This window comes from Suricata suricatta, chromosome 2, assembly GCF_006229205.1.
Source record: "Suricata suricatta isolate VVHF042 chromosome 2, meerkat_22Aug2017_6uvM2_HiC, whole genome shotgun sequence".
In the NCBI taxonomy this organism is placed as follows: Eukaryota; Metazoa; Chordata; class Mammalia; order Carnivora; family Herpestidae; genus Suricata; species Suricata suricatta.
In genome coordinates, this window is record NC_043701.1 from 31,129,802 (window position 1) to 31,140,195 (window position 10,394).

The following is a 10,394-nucleotide window of genomic DNA, read 5'->3' on the forward strand; positions in this document are numbered from 1 at the left end:
GAGATGTGTAGAAATATCTCATCATACCTATTTGAAACACAATGTCGTTCTGGACAATTACTAGTAAATTCAAAGTCTCAGAAAGTATACGACAAACAAATACTTATGTCTCAACCATTAGAGAATATGTTCCCAGGCTATAAGAACCCCAACACTTGTGATTAAAATAACTTTCAAAAGTATTTTAATGAGAATGATTTTAAACTGTAAAATACTTTAAAATATATTGTTATCTCTTTGATACACCTTTGTAGAGCATCTTCACATTTAAATTCTTAATATTCGGCCAATATATTTTATTTGGAGTTTGCTGGAGCATTGCTCTTTAAAAATAATCTTTAAGTATTTCAATAAATACTATTTTCTAAAAATTGGTGTTTTCTTGATATCAGGTATTAGTTTTTAGAAAAGAAAAAAATTATACGTATACAGTTGACCCTTGAACAGTACAGGGCTGAACTATGTGTATCCACTTACACACAGATTTTTGGTGGCGGCTGCAAGGAGCTTTATTGTTTCTATTTGGTCCAGTGCTAGGGAGAGGACTCCTAGGTGATTGAAAGGCTCTTTAGTACCTGCAGGGAGAGGCTCAGGCAGCATCCTTGACACTAGGGGGATGCCAGAGGAATCCCTCAAGGGCTGTGGTGCTCCAGAAGCTCCTAGTCATACTTGAGAATGAGCCTTTTAAAGAGATACTTGCCAGCTCAGCTTAGGAGCCAGCCAGCCAGCCTGCAGAGGTTAGTCAGGTGGTCATCAGCTTCTTGAGGAGTTTCACATCCTCATCTAGGAAATGGCTTTCCCGGAAGTCACAGAGATGGTAGTCTGCACAGGCGCAACCCAGGGCATGCAGATCCAAAAGGCCCTGCCTCAAGTTCTTCCCCAGGACTATGGCAGTCTGCGGGATTCCAGCGTTTTATCTTATTCATCTTGGGATGGCTTCTGCAGGTTCTGGAAGAAGGCACAGCCACCACACTGGTTTTGTGTATTCAAGATGCTGGGTGCCCTCTCAAGTTCCTTGGCCAACTTGAGGAAGTTTCCCATGCCTTCCAGAGTCTCAACATCGTGGTCAAAATAGAAGCCCAGATAGAGGTAAGTGTAAGAGACCTCCAGATGCATGTTGATCAGGTAATTGTCATCAGCCTCCACCTCAGTGGAATAATTCCAAGGAATCTGGAAGCTGGTATTTGACTGGCAATAAGGGGCGAAGCTCAAAAAATGGTACTGGAGGTAGAGGATGCTTGAGAGCATGGTTCTGAAGATTACCACTGGAAAAGGGATTGGAGCAGGTTAGAGCCTGAAAGAAGGGGCATACCTGGGGACCTAGGGGTCCTATCCAAACATTGTTGAAGTAACAGAGAGATTTGCATGACTATGGGGTGTACTGCCTGTATATGGATTTTTTAATAGTGCAGTACCATAGACGTATTTTCTCTTATGATTTTCTTAATAACATTTTTTCTCTACCTTGCTTTACTGTAAAAATAGAGTATATAATATGTCTAACACACAAAATATGTTAATCAACTGTATCATTGGTAAGGCTTCCAGCCAACATTAGGTTATTAATAATTAAGTTTTGGGGGTGTCCAAAAGTTATGGGGAAATTTCTGATTGCTTATGAGTTGGGACCCTTAACCCCCACAGTGCCAAGTACAATGCTAAATGTACAGATCTCATTAAAATTCAAAGTAGAATTTACTAATTTTGCATTTACAAAAAGCACTTCTGAAATAAAATTTATAGATAAAGCAGTAAAAAATAGGAAGTGGGTATGTAGACTTTCTGAAACATTTAACATGCAGCTTATTTTTATAGCAGGTGTATACTATGATCTCTTAGTAGTAATGCTCTTTGAAAAGGCATGGTCTTCAGTGTGCTCACTCCTTTATAGACTCCTCACAACACAACCTTGAATCTTTAAGTAGGGCAGTGGATGACACCCCTAACCAGTTGGTAGGTGAGAGAACACATGAAAATGCTTTAGAGGATGCACACACTGCTATCTACTGACCTTTCGGAAAAAGCCCAGTGTTGGAATGTTTTACGGATAGCACTTGCAATAGAAGTTGCTCCTTTAATCTTTGAGACATGTTGTGATGCAGTCTCACCAAATCAGAAGTTTTATTAGACCATTATAAACATCAGAATCGCCATATTCAAGATATACTTTTTTAATCTTCATTGTAAAAAATCCCTAAAAAGCAATCCAGGAAACTGTCACTTAAGAAATGAGCAAAATTGCAGAGCTGAACAAATCCTACTCTTTCATAATTGACCTGAAATTTGAAATTCTGAATAATGGCTGATCCTGCATTATAATTTCACAAGGGCCTCAAATCTTTTTATCTTGGGTGAAGCACAAACAGTAAAAGATAGCCTTGTGGCATATTTTTTATTTGTTTACAAATAGTAAGTAACCCAGCACACCACTCATCAGGATCCCTTATGGCGCTTGGCTCAGGATAAAATAAAAGCCTCTGTGTCTGTTATGAATACAAATACTGGGAAGCACAGGCACTTGGCAACAAACTTTCGTTACAGGCACAACTTTCTGGGTAAGAGCTATATTCAATTATCCGTTAATAGTATTTAAAAGTAAACTTATAAATTATAATATCATAATATTATAAAATATCCCAAAAACAAATTAAATAAATTTTACCCACAGATGAATAAAAAATAAGGCAGTCTATGGAACCTATCATTCACAAAACCCAAGATACAGAAACAACCTAAGTGTCCACCAACAACTAAGCAAAGAAAACTCTATAGAGATTAGATATAGATAAATACAGAGGTATTTCAAAAATGTAATACAATATTATTTAGCCATAGAAAAAAGGAAATGCATCCATGTTGTGGCAACACGGATGAACCTGGAGGTCACTGTGCTAAGTGAGAGAAGCCTGACACGGAAAGACAAATGCTGTGTGTATGATAAATACCTTGTAAATAATGCTGCAGTTAATAAGGGGGTGCAGACTTCTCTTCTAAATAGCAATTTCATTTCTCCGGGTAAAAACCCACAAGTGGAATGGGCTGGGTAATACGGTAATTCTAGTTTTAGCTTCTTGAGGAGCCTCCAGGCTGTTTCTTATAATGACTGTACCCATTTACATTCCCACCAGTAGTGCACAAGGGCTCCCTTTTCTTCACACCCTTGTCAAAATGAGTTATCTCTCCTCTTTTTGATACTAGCTATCCTAACAGTGGTTGGATGATATCACATTGCAGGGGCTTTTTAAGAATGTAGAGAAATTTAAAGCCATTTAAAAGTATAACTCAGATGAATCAAGACCAAAATATCATTAAGTTGACATTAAAATATATTATTTGGGGCGCCTCGTTGGCTCAGTCGGTTAAGCCTCCGGCTTCGGCTCAGGTCAGATCTCACATTCCTGGGTTCGAGCCCCGCATCAGGCTCTGTGCTGACAGCTAGCTCAGAGCCTGGAGCCTGCTTCAGATTCTGTGTCTCCTTCTCTCTCTGCCCCTCCCCCTCTCATGCTCTGCTTCTCTCTGTATCAAAAATAAATAAAACATTGAAAAAATTAAAATAAATAAAACAAAATATATTATTTGACCAAACGTGTCTTTAGATTTGTCTTCTGATAGGCAATTCTGTACCAATGTAGTGTAATTTGCAATAAACATATTGTGAATATTTTTAAAGGGCTATGAAGGCATATTTTATGATGATCCATCATAAGTAAATAATAATATATATTAATGTAAACTAATTGATGGATTGCATTTTGAGTTTGTACTATGTTCCAGAAAGATCCTACTTTCTCCACCATATTTTATATCAAACTGGATATTCCTATTATGTTGCATTTGTCAAAATAAGCCTCAGTAGAACCCATTTCTTTTACATGTCAAGTTGCATCCACTCAAACTATGGAATTCCCCCCACAAAACCAACATGAGATGTTATGCTGAAACACTTGCTAATGTGGCTGTAAAATATTTTTAATTTTCCTGAAGTATAGCATTTAGTTTTAAAATATTAGTCCCTTCACCCATAGTATTTCCATAAGCCTCCTTTGTAGCCTTAAAAATCATCAAAAACGGAACAGACACTCCTTCCACCTATCCCCTACCAGCTTACTATTCCTTTGGAGTAGGGGCTAGAAAACTTTCTGTAAGGGGTTGGATAGGACGTATTTTCCCCTTTGCAGGCAATTCAAGCCCTGTTGCATCTATTCAATTCTACTGTTGTAGTGCAAAAACAAACAAAAAAGCAACCATAGATGAGAGTAAGTGAATGCATGTGGCTGCATATGACCCACCTTGCGTTAGAGTACCAGAATTAAATCTGCTCCTATTAAATTTATAGCAAGATATAACTTAGGGCCTAAAACTAAGGTAGTATCTTTTTATTTCAGACTCCTTTAGGAAAAGCATCATGTGTTGCCTGGAAAATATCATCTACTTTAAATACACCTTTCATTCTTTCCTTACCCTAGGAAAGGGTAATCTGTGGTCCAGTACATGAAAAACATATTTGGGGTACATATTGCTTAAATAGAAAGTGACACTACATCTACCATTATAAGAACTTCTGCTTCCAAAAAATAATGGCTTGGGTAACAAGCAAATTCCTGTAGCATGCCTCCAACATACAGAATGTTAAAGGACAATTATTTCTCCCTGGAAGTGATGGCAGTAACTGAAAGTTGTATTTTCATATCTAGTATAGGGATGAAATAATTCATCCAATTTTTTCTGGGTAGGAAGTAAGGTGGTTAGTGAAGACTCAGAAAATGGATTCTCAGGTGAGCTTCCTGTACAGGCAGCTGGATAGAGTGCATAGAACCATTTCAGCCATTTTTTCTTCTGCTGGGGTGCTGCAGAATTCAACTGTTCATAGAATCTTTTTTGACTGTTAATGCTGAAATTTCCCAGAAAATGAGCATTTACTGCTTGTGCCAACTTGTGATTTGTAGGTGCCAGTCCTGCTGTGGTGTGAGGTTGTGTACTAGGGTAGTAGGTTTGCTCTCTTCCTCACTGCAAGAAGACTAAGAGCTCCTCCAATAATTTATGGGTAACTCATTTCCTTATGCAACTGCTCCCGTTCAGTCAGGAGATCTTGAGTAATGCTCTGTGCCTCATGGTTTTGAGTAAACCTATTCAGGAGTTGGTTACCTCATCTGCCATAATCCTGCTTGTGAGGAATTTACTTCATCATGTATCACACTGTATTGACATGTGTTCTAACTGTTTGGAAAGTTGAGCTGTGTTTTACTTATGGCTTTATTTTTTTTAAATAAGCTGATTTTCCTCCGGCTAGACATTCAAATTAATACTGAAGATCATCCCCAACAGAAGCCATGAGCAACTTTTTAAACTCACAACTGATCTCTGTCTATACTCTGAGCTGGTAAAGACCTTTTTTGTCCTGTAGTAACTTCCTTTAAGAGTTCTTGAGCTTTTCCAATATATTCTTTACCTCTGATAGTTCCTTTCGGGGTTCTACAACTCCCTCTGACTGACCAAGGAATTCTCCTCTACAATGACCCAGAGACTTAGCCTTTGCATTTTTTGTTGAGGATATCATGGGTTGTAGCAGCTTTGGGAAATAATATTCTTATGGCATCGATTCCCACTGCTTTTTCAGTGAGAATCTTCCTTAGCTGAAGAACTCCTGGATTCTCTAATGGAACAGCTTTCTTTCATGGATTCTGAAGGATGTGATGTTTTAGGGGTTGGATTTCAGAGGTAACTCCAACAGATTTAGATGGCTCCTCAGTTTCTGTTCCATCTCCTGCTCCTAAGGCTGAGGTTGACGTAAAGGGTGACTTTGGTTTCTAAACTTTCAAGAGTAGTTATTTTTTACCCAATGAAAACGTGCCTCAAGGCTTCTACTGAAAAACCACCAAGGTTCCTTACTCTTCTGACTTCAGGGGGTTTCACTTTACCAATTGTCAGGATCTGCATCACAGGGTTAACTGCTCCACACAGTCCTTCTCCATTCTGAAGCTGACCTGCCTTGGCCTGCCTAATATCCAGCTGCTCACTTATTCACTCACTGTAGTTTGGATTTGAATTTCCCTGATGATTAGTGATGTTGAACATGCACCTGCTAGCCATTTGCATGTCTTCTTTGGAAAAAGTCTATTTAGGTTGTTTGACCATTTTTTAGTTGGACTACTTGTGTTTTCTATATTGAGTTGTATTCGTTTCTTATATTTTTTGTATATTAACTCCTTATCAGATATATGTCTTGTAAATATTTCTCTCATTCTGTGTGTTGGTTTTTCCTTTTTCCCTTCTAAGAAAAATTATTTTTATTTTTATTACTAATACTTTATTATAGCTTTTATACAAGCAAAGCATTTGTTTTGATATCAAATAAATCATGGTTTTTAAAGTACAAAAGAGTACTCTTCTATCTGTGAAATGTAGTTATAGAAAAGTAGGTCATTAGGTCCTTCATTGTATAAAGAAGCTTTAATTTTTTCTCTGCTCTGGAAACAAACATTCAAAGCATTGGTAGGTAGAATAGTATCCTTATGCAGAAGTCAGATTTAATGTTGACTGAATTAATTAAATAAGAAATGTAATCATATACCTACATGTCTTAACAGATATAATGGAAAATTCAAAATTATAACAAGTAACTTACTTGCAAAGAGGTTACAATCAAATGTGGGAATGAATACCTAATTTCATTATTTGGATAATACTTTGGTTTTTCATTTCATTTGTCATTTCTTTTACTATGCAGGAGCATTTAAGTTTGATATAATTAGTGCCACTTGTTTGTTTTTGCTCTTGTTTCTTAAGCTTTGACTGTCCTTTCCATGAAACCATTGCGAAGACCAATATCAAGGAACTTTTCCTATGTTTTCTTCTAGGAATTTTATGGTTTGGCATTTTACATTTAATCTTTAATCCATTTGAGTTACTTTTTGTGAGTGGTGTTTGATAAAAGTCCACTTTCATTTTTTTACATGTGTATGTCTAATTTTCCTAGCAGCATTTACTGAAGAGAGTATCTTTTCTCTGTTGAGTATTCTTGGCTCCCTTGTCAAATATTAGTTGCCCATATGCATTATGGGCTTATTTCTAGGATAGACAAGGCCACCAGCTTGGCTCTGTAGTTGGTTAGAGCAACTGTCTAGGATCTGGGCTCCAGCTCCCTTCAGAGGAGGGTTGCAGTAGGCCAAGCCCTGAGTGCCAGGGGTATAAGCCCCACTTCTCTGTTTCTATCTGATCTCCAGTGTAAAGCCTGACAGATTTCCTCAGTAATTCCTATGTGGTGACACCTGAGTGGACCTCCTGGGAAGTGCCTCAAAATACTGAAGGAGCTGGATGTTCACTTTGGGCTCTTTTTTTCCACTGGAGAAACCTAGGTTCAGGGGGTCAGTCTCAGTGCAATGTTTTGCTGTTCTTGGAGGGGATGGGATGCAGTCAGAGGATAGCCACTCCTCTTACCCTTCAAATGTGGTTCTTTTTGGTCTTTGCAGTCCAAGAGGGTGCTTCAGCCTCACCCCCCAGGTTCTGGGATTTTCACAGTGGTGTCTTGTCTATGCATAATTACCAGTTGGTCTTCTTGTGAGGGACACCGAAATTGCGAATGATCTATGTCAACATGTTGATGATCTCAGTATAATGATAACATAGTATTAGAATACTCACATTAAGTTACAACTTGTTTAACAGCACTCCAGTTCATAATGTACATTCTAATTTGTGAGCTATCTTCAAAGCAATTTTATATTTTCAGTTAGGATACCTCCTGAGAAATGCAGCTGCCTCCTCTCTCTCTCCCTCTCTCTCCTCTCTCTCTCTCTTGTTGCATACATGTGCTCATGCTTTTCTGCCTTTCTTCTTTCCCTGTGCATTTCTCATCTTTTTCATGATCTTACGATATAAGATAATTATCTATTTACAAAAGTCAGAACTATTTTCACAGATGAACATCTAATCTGTTTTTCAAAGACCTCTATGGGAAAAAAAGTTTTCAGTATTCAAAGAGTTTTCAGTATTCAGTTTTACACTTTAAATGGTTTTTCCTAGCAACTTTTCCTTTTAATAAGTTACCATAAATGTTAATTCTGATTTTTGACAGATGGTTCATCTCTAAGAACCCACAACAGTGATTTCAATGTTTTAAAAAACTTGCAAAAATAGGTACCACAAGAAATTCATCCAGACCTATATTCCACAGTCTTTTCTTAAATTGTTGTATAAGTATGTATTCATATTCAAATGAAGCAGAAATCACTTTGATCTTATAAATAAGACCCACTACAGGTTTCTCCACCAGAGATTATGTCTCTCTCTGCATGTAATATGAATTGCTCCTGAATGTAATTCAAGCCTGGTTTGTGATATTTTATTAAGTAGCTAGACATTTTGTGGCAATTAAAATCAGCATATTCCTTTTGGATTACTCTTTAAGTTGTTATTAAATGAAAATAATAGTCTTTAAGGTGTTATTTTAATCCTTTCTTAAAAGAAGGCTTAATGTTTTTTGCAATGTGAATATTGCTGGTTATCTCTGGTTAGCATTGTAGCTCAATAGCATCTCGTTTGGTTTTCATCAACTCCCAATTCTGAAAAGGGTCTCATGGGGAAAGTTTGAATAAAGAGGCTGTGGTATACTGTAAATAGCTGGAAGTAGGAATTGGTTCTATTTGCTCAACCTGTTCCTCACTAGAAGGATATTAGGAATAGAGTTCCAAAGAGAAAGTGAAGAATGGGTCAAAGAGGTGCAAAAAGAAAGGTTAATTTTTTTACCCTAAAAATAAGTTTTCAACAGGAAATTAACTTTACCTCACATAAACCATTTGGTTTTGTAGAGGGACCGCTGGGGGTTTGTATGATTATTTTCCCTAACCAGAGTCACCTTAACTCTCTCAGCACTTCTCTGGCACATGGAGTAATCCACATCCAACTCATGAACTAGCGGACCGTTAAAAGAAGAGCAGTGCCCTCAATATAAAAATCAGGAGAAAAATGAGGGGCACCTGGGTGGCTCAGTTGACTAAGCACCCAACTCTTGCTTCCAGCTCAGGTCATGACCTTGTGGCTTATGAGTTCATGCCCCTCATTAGGCTCTGGGCTGACAGTGTGAAGCCTACTTTGGATTCTCTCTCCCTCACCTCTCTCTCTGCTCCTACCCTGCTCTCTGTCTCTCTGTCTCTTTTTCCTCTCTCAAAATAAATACATAAACTTAAAAAAATAGAAAATCTGGAAGAAAGTGAGTTAGGACTCTAAATATGTCATCATGGTTTATATGTATTATGCAACTGGAATAAGAAAGGGAGCAAAGAGCTTGGTATTTAAAATTTTCACTTGGTTTATTAAAATTTTTCTTGCCCAACAAAATGTAGGTCTGGAATATAGTGTGGCAAAGACAATTCAGTGATTATTTCATGTACTCTCTTACACTTCCCAGTCCTTTTGGATTAGGTGGTGCCATGTGACTAGTTCCAGCCAATGGAATAACACATGTCTTTTTCAGAATGAAATGCTTAATGACTAGTGAAAGGTTTTATGGAGCCTTCTTTGCCTATCACATGGGTGAGGAAAACCATGTGTTCTAGATGGTTCAGGTATAAGGTAGTAGGGCCTTTGTCTGCCTAAATCCCTGAGTGACAATGAATCCAAGGCACTACCCAACCTCAGCTTTGCACTGGATCTGTTTTGTGAACAAGAGGAAAATACTGTTGGGTTAAGCCACTGAGATTTTTGGGTTAATTAATTACTTCTGTATTTATAACAAAACTTCAAGAATAATGAAAGAAATGCAAATAAAAGGACTTACTTTCCCTACCTGCTCCTCCCCTATAGAAACACAATTTAGAAAGAACAGCCAGTCTGACATCAGTATGTTTGCATGACATATGAGCAAAATGTTGGTGATGAAGATCAGAAATATCACCAAAGACATTTACATATGTATACACTTTCACAACTACACATATAAACATATATTTAAACATACCCTAAATATACTATATTCTGTGATTTTTAAGATAGTGCAGTTGAAATCAGTATATATCACATTTTCAAGTCTTTTTTTTTTCTAAGTGAATGAAGGTCTTATCCACTAATATGTTATTGTCCTTGAAGACATTATGTTTAGGTGTCTATCTCCAACATCATTTGACAAATGTGATTAATTAAGGGATGTCTAGAACTGTTATTAAACTCAAAATACACAGGTAAACATCCAGAGAAGGCTTTCCAGATGGTCTTTGGGGAGCGTAACATAAATTCTTCATGAAAAAAAATTTGCTCTAACATCAATCATCTATTCCTGACTAATAAGTGCATCCTTTCCCTTGTCTCAATTGTTCTATTAATAATTTGCTGCCATGTCCCTAAATTCTCTTATTAGATGTTATTTTTTCAATGTTGACATGATTTATGATTGGAAAAGG

At 37.3% G+C, this 10,394-nt stretch overlaps 2 pseudogenes; both read right to left on the bottom strand.

Annotated features, from left to right (window-relative positions):
- Positions 1-659: 659 nt before the first annotated feature.
- LOC115274758 lies at positions 660-1,248 on the bottom strand (annotated as a pseudogene).
- A 3,381-nt stretch (positions 1,249-4,629) lies between these two features.
- LOC115274765 lies at positions 4,630-5,829 on the bottom strand (annotated as a pseudogene).
- Positions 5,830-10,394: the final 4,565 nt, after the last annotated feature.